This window comes from Lepus europaeus, chromosome 12 (genome assembly GCF_033115175.1).
Source record: "Lepus europaeus isolate LE1 chromosome 12, mLepTim1.pri, whole genome shotgun sequence".
In the NCBI taxonomy this organism is placed as follows: domain Eukaryota; kingdom Metazoa; phylum Chordata; class Mammalia; order Lagomorpha; family Leporidae; genus Lepus; species Lepus europaeus.
In genome coordinates, this window is record NC_084838.1 from 18,301,651 (window position 1) to 18,314,689 (window position 13,039).

Sequence of the window (13,039 nt, forward strand, 5' to 3'; positions counted from 1 at the left end):
CAGACCCTCCAGTGCAGAGGTGGTGAATCTGATGCTAGGAAAGCCAGAGGAAATTCCAAGAACTACTTGAACAACTCAAATAATAGTGCATGTTCTAAGAAAGCACGCCAACACGTTTCTGGAATATTCTGAACAGCATACAGCTATAAATCTTTAACTTCAAAATGTCCCCAGTTCTGTTCTTATATTTAAAATAAGGGGTTTTTTGCATAGTTAGCAATTATTCAAGTTAAAGATGATCTAACTAAATAATTCTTTCTCTTTCAACCTGCCAGAATCCACAGACAACTTCCACCAGTGAATTAAACATGTGGTCATCCCTCAGTTAAAGTTATTTCTGGAGTTGTTGTAATTTAAATCATTTTTACAGGAATTTATGGGCACTTAAACTTAGGTACTGTCTGTAACTGTGCTTTATAGGCAACATAAATGATTCTGAGCTGTTCTCCCCTTCTCGCTGTCTATTCACATCACAGATAGCCATATATCATAACAAGAGATGTCTTGCACATATTAAACTTTTTGTGTCTGATGCTATAGGTAGGGGATGGATAGGAGAGAGTGTGCTGTCATCAGACAAAGATGAATGATAGGAAGATTTTGTTATCTCTTGTGGGAGCAAATACTGTTAAGTTGCATAAATAGCTATGTAAACTGTCTTCTTATGGACACTAGTAATGGTTTTATTTCCAATGCAATGTTCCAAGGTAAAAGTCATCTGAAAGAGACTACAAAAATTTCTAGTTGTGGTCCTTGGGCTGAATTTTGTTCTTAGTCCTACCAAATGCACATATTGAGGTCCTGTGTTTTCTCCCTCCCCAGTACCTCAGTATATGACTGTGTTTGGATATACAGTCTTTCACAGGATAATTAAAATGAGGTCCTATGAGTGGGTCTTAATGTTACACGAATGGTAGGATTAAGCATGGTGTTTGTATAAGAAGAGGAGAGCACGGTTCAGACAACAGACTGAGAGACAACCACATTAGTACACAGCTAGAAGATGACCAAAGAGAGCAGCCTCAGGAGAAACTGAGCCTGCCAACACTGTGATCTTGGACTTCCAGCTTCCCTATATGTGGGAAACCAAATTGTCAATCTTGAAGCCACCAGTTTGTGGTATTTTGTTATGGTTAGCCCTAGCAGATGAAGCTGGAGGCTCGTAGCATCCCTCAGATGCTGGGGTGGTGGGAAAGGTGAGGCTCTCAGTCTCTTGATGACGAGGGCAGCGTCAGTACTTGGAGGACCTGGGAATGAAAGGGCTTAAGTGCTTTGTCTTAGTCTTGGCCTTCTCTTAGGCAACTGCCAAGAGACAGCCCAGCAACAAGTTCCTGCTCAAGCCTCTCCACAGGGGCATATGAACTGAGGTTATAAGTTTCTGGAAATTCCCTGCAGTTTCTCAATAAAAGGATCTGTGTTTAGCCTGACGAATACTTCTACCAATAACCTATTCAAAAACTTCTATTGAGTGCCTACCACATTTGGGAAATTGTGTTAGATTATAAAGGGGAATAGCAACCGAAGCACATTCATTAAGGATCCACTATATGCCAGTGCTATGTCAAAGCATGAGGTAGGAAAGCACTCCCATAGGGTATTTTGAAAGTCCCTTTTTTTTCGAGGAAGTGCTGAGCTCATGGCTGTGGGAGGGATATAGATTTAAATAGGAATAAACTTTGTTCACCATTGGCTCCCAATCTTTTTGTGGGAAAAGATAAATCAACACCATTCTAGCACAAGGCTGGGGTTATAATAGAGAAGCTTGAATTCTTTATAGGAGCATAGGGAAGGACAAAACCCTAATTTTAACTGATGGGAATTGGAAAGACCTTGTAGGTACTGCAGGTTTTCTGTAAATCTTTAAGCATTCAAGTTGAGCTTCCTAAGAGGGAGGGAGAAGGAACCTGGGCTGTAAGTGTTGTAACAGCACCTGCTGCTCCTCTCTATGTGATGACACATGGCAAGGTAGGGCCTGCTCATGTTCTCAGGGAGATGAGAGGCAGAAGGTAAATAATTCTGAACAAACTGACACTCAGTAAAGTGACATTCCTCTGCTAGCAGAAGAGCCCTGTTGTACTTATTGTTTGGCCTGAGCGGGTTAGAAATCTTGGATCATTCTCTTCTTTTGCATAAAATGAAAGGTTATTCTCAATCATTGGTTTCCAGACATTTGGATTTTATGGACTAGAGAAATGTAAGAAAATTAAGAGTGGGGTGCAACATATCTTTCATTTTGCAAAGTTAGAATATAAAAAATGTCAACTACAGGAGCAGGGGTTTGGCCTAATGGTTAAGGTGCTGGTTGATGTGTACATTTCATATCAGTTGCCTGCAATCTATTCCTGGCTCTTACTGCTGACTCCAGCTTCCTGCCAATGTGGACCCTGGGAGGCAGTGGTGGCGGTTAAAATAAGTGTGTTTCTGCCAGCCACTTGGATTGAGTTTCCAATTTCTGGCTTTGGCCCTGGCTGAGTCCTGGCTGTTGTAGCCATTTTGGCAGAGAATCAGTGGGTGGGAGATTTCTCTCTGTTTCTCTCTGTGTGTCTCTTTCTGTGGTTTTCTGTCTCTCTCTTTGTCTCTCTCACACACACACATACACACACAAAAAAGCATTGACAAAATTTCTACTATATTTCATCCTATTTTACTGGTCAATGGACCACATCTATAAGTCACCTACAAGATCCGAGGATGCCCAGCTCTGATAGTCTACTTTCTGGGGATGGCAATGCATACTATTTTTGAAGATTCTGAAATTTAGGTTGGATCTTCCAGTTGGTGGTCCATGGGTTGAATCTGACCTGTGGCCATGTTTTGTTTGGACACTATAATGTGTTTTAAAAGAATTTAAATACGATGCCAATATTAAAAGGTGGTGAAATTCATCAAAAAATCCAGATTTCTTGTTGTGTGTGTGTGTGCTTTTTTTAAGTTGAGTATCTGGCAACATTGCCTGCCAGCGGTTGATGGGAACCATGCGCCTTTAAATGTGGAAGCGCCAGTCCTTCCACAGCACACTGCATTCAAATAAGTGATCCTCAAGGGCAATTATGATTGGAGATTAAAATTTAAATCTTTTGCCACAAGAATTTGTATGGGCATTCCATTTTCACCAATAATTCTCAGATTCTCTATCGACAAAATGGTCCTAATGTGAAGATGAATGTGTATGATTGTTTGGAAGCAATGAAATTTTAGGCAAGCACAAGGGTATAGTAGATTGTAATTGATGTGAATTTGGGTAACTCAGACTCACTGTCATAAGTGTACTGAGACATGCACTGGAAATATTGGAACATAGAGGATGGTCTCTGTCTTGAGGGAATTGAGGGTCTATCCTACACAGAATAGGTTGGGTAGGATTACCCAGTAAAAACTGGGGATGTTCAGGGAGTGCTTGCCTACAAGAAGTTGGAACCTTCAAGAGAAATGTGAGCTATCATCATGAACTTATGTAAAGATTACCCTTTATTGTTGTTGAAAAAGATTTTTGTTATGTAATATTCTATCACATTATTGAAATCACTGATATCAATTAATGTAACAAGAATAGCTTCATTTACTTGAGGGCCTACACTGTACCAGGCAAGTGTTAAGGACTTTGTTCAATATTCATTCCAAACATATTGAGGCTCTATTTCATGTTTAAAATCAAGGGTGTGGGGTCCAGTGTTGTGGCACAGTGGGTTAAATCCCTGGTCTACAGTACTGGCATAGCATATGGGCATGGGTTCGAGTCCTGGCTTCTACACTTCCTATCCAGTTCTCTGCTGTGGCCAAGTCCTTGGGCCCCTGCACCTGCATGGGACACCCAGAGGAAACCCCCAGCTCCTGGTTTCAGCCCAGCTCAGCTCTGGCTTTTGCAGCTGTTTGGGGAGTAAACCAGTACATGGAAAGACCTCTCTCTCTCATTCTCACTCTCTCTGTAACACTGTCAAATAAATAAAATAAATCTTAAAAAAATCTGTTTAAAACCAAGGTTTACTGTTGAAGTGAAATAGACACTATGAGAAACAATGACTTGATCAGTCCTTGTCCTGACTGTCTAGGAACAACTTACTACTTTATTTCTTTTAGTATTTTTTTGTTCTACATAATCCATTGGTTGAACTCTTTAATCAACACACAATTATTCTTAGGCATTTAAATTTAACTGAAAAGTGATCCCTGTTAAATATAAGAGTGGGAATGAGAGAAAGAGGAGATGTACAGTTTGGAACATGCTCAATCGGACTTGCCCCAAATGGTAGGGTAAGAAATGTGTCAGGGGATTCCAAATCAATCCCAACAAGGTGGCATGTACCAATGCCATCTCACTAGTCAAAGTGATCAGTTTCAGTTCATAACTGATCATAATGATAGGATTAAGAGTCAAAGGGATCACATAAACAAGAGTAGTGTCTGCTAATACTAACTGGTAGAATTAAAAAAGGAGAGAGAACAATCCAACATGGGAAGCGGGATACACAGTAGACTCATAGAATGGCAGATGTCCTAAACAGCACTCTGGCCACAGAATCAGCCCTTAAGGTATTCGGATCTGGCTAAAAAGCCCATGAGAGTTTCTCAGGCATGGAAAGCCAAGACATTGTGGCAAAAAAAAAAAAAAAAAAAAAAAAACAAACCTAAATGAAAGATCTCTGTGAGTGAGATCTCAGCGGAAAGAATGGGCCATCAAAGAAGAAGGAGGTACCTTTTTCTGAAGGGAGGAGAGAACTTCCACTTTGACTATGATCTTGTCTAAATAAGATCAGAGGTGGCAAACTCAAGAGGCTTCCATAGCCTTGGCAGCTCATGACAAGAGCCTCGGGTGATTACTGACGTCATAAATAAGAGTGTCAATTGTTAAATCAACAACAGGAGTCACTGTGCACTTACTCCCCATGTAGGATCTCTGTCCTTAATGTGTTGTACTATGTGAATTAACAGTAAAACTACTACTCAAACAGTACTCTATACTTTGTGTGTCTGTGTGGGTATAAACTGTTGAATTCTTTACTTAGTAAATACTAAGTTGATCTTCTATATATAAAGATAATTTAAAATGAATCTTTTTTTATTTTTTTGAATTTGTGACAGGCAGAGTGGACAGTGAGAGAGAGACAGAGAGAAAGGTCTTCCTTTGCCGTTGGTTCACCCTGCAATGGTGGCTGCGGCTGGCGCACCGCGCTGATCCGAAGCCAGGAGCCAGGTGCTTCTCCTGGTCTTCCATGGGGTGCAGGGCCCAAGGACTTGGGCCATCTTCCACTGCCTTCCCAGGCCATAGTAGAGAGCTGGCCTGGAAGAGGGGCAACTGGGACAGAATCTGGCGGCCCAACCGGGACTAGAACCCGGTGTGCCGGTGCCACAAGGCGGAGGATTAGCCTGTTGAGCCACGGCGCCGGCCTAAAATGAATCTTGATGAAGAGTAGAATGGGAGATGGAGTAGGAGATGGGATGATTGCGGGTGGGAGGGAGGTTATGGGGGGACAAAGCCACTATAATCCAAAAGTTGTACTTTGGAAATTTATATTTATTAATAAAAGTTAATGCAAAATACTTAGTAAGAAAAACTTTAAACTTTTTCTTTTTACAAAAATAACCTTATCTTTTGATTTCACTTTTCCATTTACTTAATCCATCATGAAATACTATTATCAGTGTAATACGTGCCAGAAAGCCTAAGTGAGTGGAGCTGTCAGAATGTGTCACACAGGGCTCTAGACTAGACTGAGAACATCAGAAGAGACTTTCCCGAGATAAAGTCAGTTAGAATAAAATCTCACAGGTATACAAGAGTTAAAAAGGCAGCAGAAATGTGGAGAGATAGGAAAGATGTGTAGATAAAAAAAAATAGATTGGGGCCAGCCCTGTGGCATAGTGGGTAAAGCCACCGCCTGCAGTGCTGGCATCCCATATGGGCACTCGTTCAAGTCTCAGCTGCTCCACTTCCAATCCAGCTCTCTGCTATGGCCTGGGAAAGCAGTAGAAGATGGCCCAAATACTTGGGCCCCTGCACCCGCGTGGGAGACCCAGAAGAAGCTCCTGGCTCCCGGCTTCGGATCGGCACAGCTCCGGACATTGCAGCCAATTGGGGAGTGAACCATCAGATGGATGATCTCTCTCTCTCTGCCTCTCTTTCTCTGTGTAGCTCTGACTTTCAAATAAAGAATAAAATACATCTTTAAAAAAAACTAGATTTATGTGTGTTATTTATTTTGGGTCAAGAGAGAATGTTTCCTATTTAAGAAATCACAAAACGATAGTTTAGAGAGATTGGATTAAACTAAAATTGACAATGTTGGGACTCGATCCCAGGTCAGTTGTCAAAACCCTAGTTCCTTCCTGACGTTTATAACTTTTCCTTAGTGTGTCAGTCTTTTTTTCTTCCCAGGATTTGTATCATTTCTTCTTATTAGGAGACCGAATAGATGCATTTACTGTGACTGGAACATTTCCCCTCCTTTCTTCACCTACTTAAATCCTGCTTGTCCTTTTCATCCTAGTTCCAATCATATCTTTCAATGAATATTTAATTCATATTCATCTCCCAACCCTGTGGACTATAAAGTTCACAAAGACAGCTGCAGATATGTTTTATTCAATGTTATATTTTGATGAATAGACTCATGCCTGGAACATAATAAATGTTCAATAAATATTTGTGGGGGAAAAAAAAATCAAAGCAGGAAGCTTTTGCCAGAATTTGCAAGCAAGGATTTGGACTTCATTTTCTCCCAGCATAGACAAGAGTGAACTGTGTATGATTTCCCACAAACAGAAGATTAATTTTTGCTGTGACAGCACAAGTCCATCCTGGTGGAAGAAAATAAAGTCACATGTTTGCCCCTGGCATAAAGTTATATATTTTTGGCAGATGCATTCTGCCATTTGGCTGTTAAGTGTGTGTGTGTGTGTGTGTATTTTTTCTCTGACGGTTTCCTTCTGCTCTGTCAAAAGATACCAGAGATGTCAGGGAGGAGATGATCAAAAAAAGAGATGTTTAATTTTTATTAGAAGCCATCCACAGAATTTATGACAGCAAACAAAGACCCCTTTAGGAACAAAAAAAATAACATTGGCAGGGGAAATAGTGGCAACAACAATAGCAATAATATAACCATTATTAAATTCTGTCAACATCATTGAAATCACTTGGCATTTATTGAGTACTTTCTGTATGCCAGACCATGGTACTGGGTATTTAACTTTTACAAAATTCTTCCATTTAATTCTAATGACTGATGTATCAGGTAAGAAATATCCCTATCTTATAGGTAAAATAACTGAGTTAAGAGTGGACAAACTATAATGCAATTGAGATCACCCAACTTATATATTTTCAAAAGACCTTGTTATTTGAGATACAGAAAGACAGTGAGAGAGGAACAAGCAGAGAAAGAGAAATCTCATCAACTGATTCACTTCTCAAATGCTTACAATGGTTAGAGCTGAGTCAGGGTCAGAATTGGAAGCCAGAAACTCAATCCAGATCTCACTTGTGTGTTAGGGACCAAAATTTTTGAGCTGTCACCATAGACTACCAGGTTCTGCATTGCAGCCAGGGGTAGAAGCCAGAATCATAACCAAGTGCTGTGATGTGAGATGTGGGTATCTTAACCATTAGGCTAAATGCCTGCCACTAATCCAGGTTTAAAATGGAAGAGATATGACTTAAACTCAGGACAATATGACATTCTACTTCTGTATTGTACTTGCTCTTTCAAAAGATGAGATTGATAATTCCTGGGCTGTTTTTCATTATTTTGTGGTGAAGAGTCTTTGGGATGAATGGTTTGATTTCCCTCCTGTCTTCATTCCCCAGTGATATTTCTTTTTTTATTCGGTCAAACTCCAGGGTAAGTACCAAAGTCCTGATTAAACAATGACAATGGCACTAAAACTATTAAGATCAGATGTATCAGATTACATGGTCCAACCACAAAAACAGTTCATTTGCTTATATGGTAAGTTCAAGAACAAGAAGTTGGGAGTCTAACAGACATGAAATCAAAACCCACCTGCACCATTTAATATAACTATGTGAGTTTGAAGTAATAATATAACTCCTCTGAGTTTCAGTTTCTCCTCCATAAATAGGATTAATGATATTTACCTCACGATATTATTATGAGGAATAAGAGAATCAAGGCATACACAACTCCTCATCTGCAGGCAGTACCTATCAGTTATTCTCTCTTCTCTGAATTCTGTCTTCAATCATCTGTACTACCTTGTCTGATGTTTCCACAGGCTGTTCTCCAAACATGCAAATTTTCTTTTTGTTTTCTTTAAGTATTTGTCCAACCATACACACAACAGTTCATTTAACCTTTCTCTGCCCAAAGATCCCAAAGATCAATCACAGAAGCTCCCTTTTACAGAGTGATTTATATTCTGTATTTCTTCCATTATTGGATGAAAAGCAGGATGCAAAACTTTGCCACATGCATAGGAGTTGTGTGAAAAGAAAGACGTAAGCTCAGGGAAAACATGGGGAGTTTATCCCATCAGAGTGGGAGGAAGCTTGTCTAGGGTCTTCCAATGATGTGCAATGATCTTTACTTACATTCCTGGCATCAGGACGAATTCCAGCAGGCCAGTTTTCTGGATCAGTACAGAATATTGTAATGCAGAGGAAGGCACCTCATCGTTCATGTCCCTTCTGACACGCTGCCTTCAAGTACTGGGGTATTTTCCTCCTTGCACTTTGTCAAATGTGGTTTTAATCATCTGAGACCACAAAAAACCAAACTTTAGGATTTTTTTCAGTTTCCATGCCTGAATAACTTTGCAGGGATCCACAGGGGACTAATCTAAAAATCCAAGGTGCAAAAAGCAGATGGAAAACAAGTGGGTTATGAAATAAGCTGGCCATGTGTACCAATTCTTAAACAAGCAATATGCCCATTGATGCCAAAAGCAAAAGTGAAGGCATGCTTATCTAGCTCCTAAATGGGTTAGGACCCTCAGTTCATCACTGCCAACCCAAGACACAAAGCAAAGTGCTACAAGGAAGAATTTTCAAATAGAAGCTATCATATTTCTCCAAATACACTCCTTCCCTGGATTCCTATTGCATAATGTAAGTTCAAGCTTTTCTGTATTACTTGCAAGATTTCTATTTTTCCTACATATACCAAAATTTTGGTTCATTTTGTTTTGATCACTCCATTCTTACTTCACTCCAATGACTAAGCCCTATCCAACATTCAAAATTCTACTTAGAGTTACCTCTGCCAGGAAACCTTCTCTCTATGCTGAATTAGTTGTCTTTCATCAGTGTTTTCACAGCCTTGCAACATTTGCCTACATTATTCATCTGTGATTGTAGTTATTTACTTATTTTTCTGCCAGGCTATGAGAAATTTGAAGATAGAAACATGATTAATATTGGGTCTGACCCACATGCAAGGTCTTCATATTACCTAACAAGAAAAAGACACAGCATTGGAATTAAATAAACTTGTTTGGAATCTACTCACTGCCATTCATTCTCCTAGTAGCTGTGAGAAATTTCATAATTTGCAAAGCCCCAATTTGCTCATCTGTAAATTAGGGGTAATACGAGCTACTCATAGTATTGTTTCAAAGATTACATGAGATAATGTAAGCAAAATACCTGGTGCAGTTTTTTTGGCCAATGGTGAATATTATTATACTTACTATAAATACCCTTTTTAGTGCTCTGCAAATGTTTCATAGATGAGTGGTTGACATGAACCATGATGGTAAATGGCTCTAACAAAATGTTCTGATGCCAGAGTTTTGCCTTAAACTCCATTGACCCAAGAATAACTCTGAGGCTTTGAGCTGTTCATTAAGACTTTATTAAAATTATTTTAACCTTTGGTGGTTGCCAGAGCCAGACATGCCGGGGAGCTGAGGTTTGCCACAATGAGCTGTGTCCTCCCACGCATCTCCACCTCTGGCAGAGCCATAGAGGGGCTGGGCTGATGGCCAAAGGAACAGATTCCTCACTCAAACCTGTACACTGACGTGTCTTCTGGAAACTTGAAGAAAGGTTCAGCTGTTTGGCTCATTTGGTGACATTGAGTCTCATAGCTTAAAAATATCTATATACCCCACCTGACTCCAAAAATCTAGAGTATGACCTTGTGTTACCATACAGAGAAGGCATCCCTAATTTTTGTTACTTTCCATGTTGGTGGAGGTTTCCTCAGAGCCGCCACTGACCCTATACTCTAGTAAAAGAGATTTCCCAGCTGTTTCTTCTGGAACAAGAGCACAAGTCTCACCAAGTGTTCACTTTCACAGGAGAGTAGATCTTCTGCTCCACAGTTGCATTCCTAAGACTTTACTGAGGAGTCTGTAGTTACCCATTTAGAGGATTAGCTGGTTCCATTTTTGGGGTGACTTGTCCTTCTCTTTCAATGTCTATGTTTACCTTCCAGTATCGCCCCTTCCTCACTCATAATTCTGGTTGTCTCCTCTTGATACATCATTAACACAGATCAGCCACAAATTCTCGTGAGGATTGTTTTTCAGTAAGGGTTCTGACTGTAAGAACCCAAGGAATTACATGCACACAGGTTTCTGCCATTGGCTTTGTGCATCTCAAAGTCTTTGTTTTTCTAGATTTATAGGTTAGTAACTTCATTTAGATTTGATTTCAAGATTAATGTTCATGGTTTGATCCATAGTTTAGCCCTGAGAGGCATAGAGTACACTATAAGAAAAGCAAAAAGAGAAGTTTACTGTGAGTGGGAAAAGGGAGGTATGATGTAGTGACACAGATTAAGATGGTTTTCCAACTCATGACAACCATACCAATGTCCATGTCCATGTCGTCACCCCCCTTTCCTTGGGCAACTATTGAGCTATTCTTCCTGTGTCCCAACTCTCGCCTCCCTCCCCTTACTAATAACTATTCTATGAAACAATATCTCTGAGCACAGTGACTTCTGCAGTGCTGTGAGAACCAGAATCCATCAAGCAATGATTGGTTTCGAGAGTGAACATATGACCTAATATCTACCCATCACAATCTGGATTATGATTTTTTTTTCAATTGAAACCAGGAGGAAAGGACCTTTAACACCTTTCCTTGGTGTTAAAACTAGAAACAGTAGGTCCTGAAAGTGGCTAGTATCTTCATGGAGAAACCATTCTTCATTTTCCCAGTTCAATTCCCATTTTTCTCAATTAAATCACACAAGAACAAAGTAATACCCTCCTCCTTTTTCATAAGCCAATTCAAGCTTGTCCTGTCCCTGGATAAATAGTGTCCTCATTGATTATGTAGGTGAAGTGGACTGAAAATGGAGTGAGGAGACTCTGGTTCTAGAGTGAATTTTGCAGAAACAAAGGCAAGAGGGTAGCTGCAATTAATGAGGGCAACAAAGTCTCACGGAAATCCAAGAGCCAGTTGAGATAGTGGAAGTTGTCAGAATGTTTGAAAGGCTAATTACAGAGTGAGAAATCCATCCTTTTTCTCTTTCTCATAACTTCTCCCATACATGTGACTTCTTATGATAGGTACCTGCTTGGATGCTCCTGGAATTCACTAGACTGCTTTAACATTTGTATCTTTGTTCATATGGTTTCCAGATTCAGTGATCACCTCTATTGGGAAGCCTTCTTGGATTCCTTCTGTCCCTTCTCTGTTCTTCCCCAGTGCCATCTCTATGTCTTTATGTTGTGATTATTGCTTTCTTGCCTGTCTTCATTCTTAAATCGTGAGCTCCTTCAAGTCAATGGCAGTACTTCATTTCTTTCCATGTCTTAGGAATTCTGCAGAGGATGATGAATGGAAAAGGAATAGAGAAATCTCCCAAGTGGGACTTTTTCACATGTAGTCTTCTACCCTATATCTTATTACAGTGTAGTCACAGAGTTAACAAATACCTGGGCAGAAGTGGAATAGATTAATGGGGAGACAAAGAAATGAATGCAAGATGACACAGTTATTATTTTAGTTTCTTAGTGAAAATGTGGATTTTATATTATTTTGGACTTTTTGATATCTACTTCTAGGAGTAAAAAAAAATACAAATTCATCTTGCTTAACTGATTTTATAAGTACACTTATTTTAATTTAAAGATTCTTAAAGAATATTGAGTTCAATGATCTCATTCTACTGAAAAGAAAAATTCAGATCTTCAATTGTCAAAGTGACTTATTCCAAAGCACTTTCTCTTCGGGAGCCAGTTCACACTTATCTGACAGGAGCTCATTTCTCACACTCCATTATGTGACCTAGATTTCTTGTAGTTCTCTACCAAGACCCTTGCCACTAAAATTTTGCAGTGCTAGTCCTCATCTCAGATACTTACTGTTTTAATTTCCTATGGATGCTGTAACAATTTCCTATAAAATTCTATGGCTTAAAATAATGTAAATTTATTCTTTCACAGGTTAGGAGTCCAGATGTCTAAAATCAAGGTGTCAGCAGGATTGTTTTTTCTAGTCCTCTGGGGGAGAGTTCATTCTGTGCCTTTATCTTGGATTCTGGTGGCTACTGGCATCCTTGGCCTTACTTGGTTTGTAGACACATTACTACAATCCCCAGCTTTGACTTCATATTTTTATTCTTTCTGAAGGTCCTTGTGTCTTCTCTTTTTCCCTCTAACTGGTGCCTCTAACTTATCATCGGATAGAAGGCCCATCTTAGTCCCAGAAATTCTCATCTTTAGATGCTTACCTTAGTTATGCTTGCAAAGATTCTTAGAATAATTAGAATTAGGATAAACCTAAATAGAATACACAATTCTAAATAAGGACAGATTCAGGATGCTGGTGAATACATTTCTGGGTAAGTGCTATTCAGTCCACCATATTTACTTCTCAGTACCTTCACCTACATGTCTCCACTTGTGTCTCAAATCTCTTTAGAAATTACCCCATCCTGGACTGCTCACCCCATCCTAAATCCTTGTTAACCATCCTTTGTCCATATACCAACAGAGCGTCCAATTTCTTTTTGTTATAGTCTCAAACAACCTACCTTTCCAAATCTTTCCAAATGATAAGACAGTCACATCTAAGGTGTATCAGTGCAGACCAGGGCTATCCTGAGATATCTCATGTCATCACCTA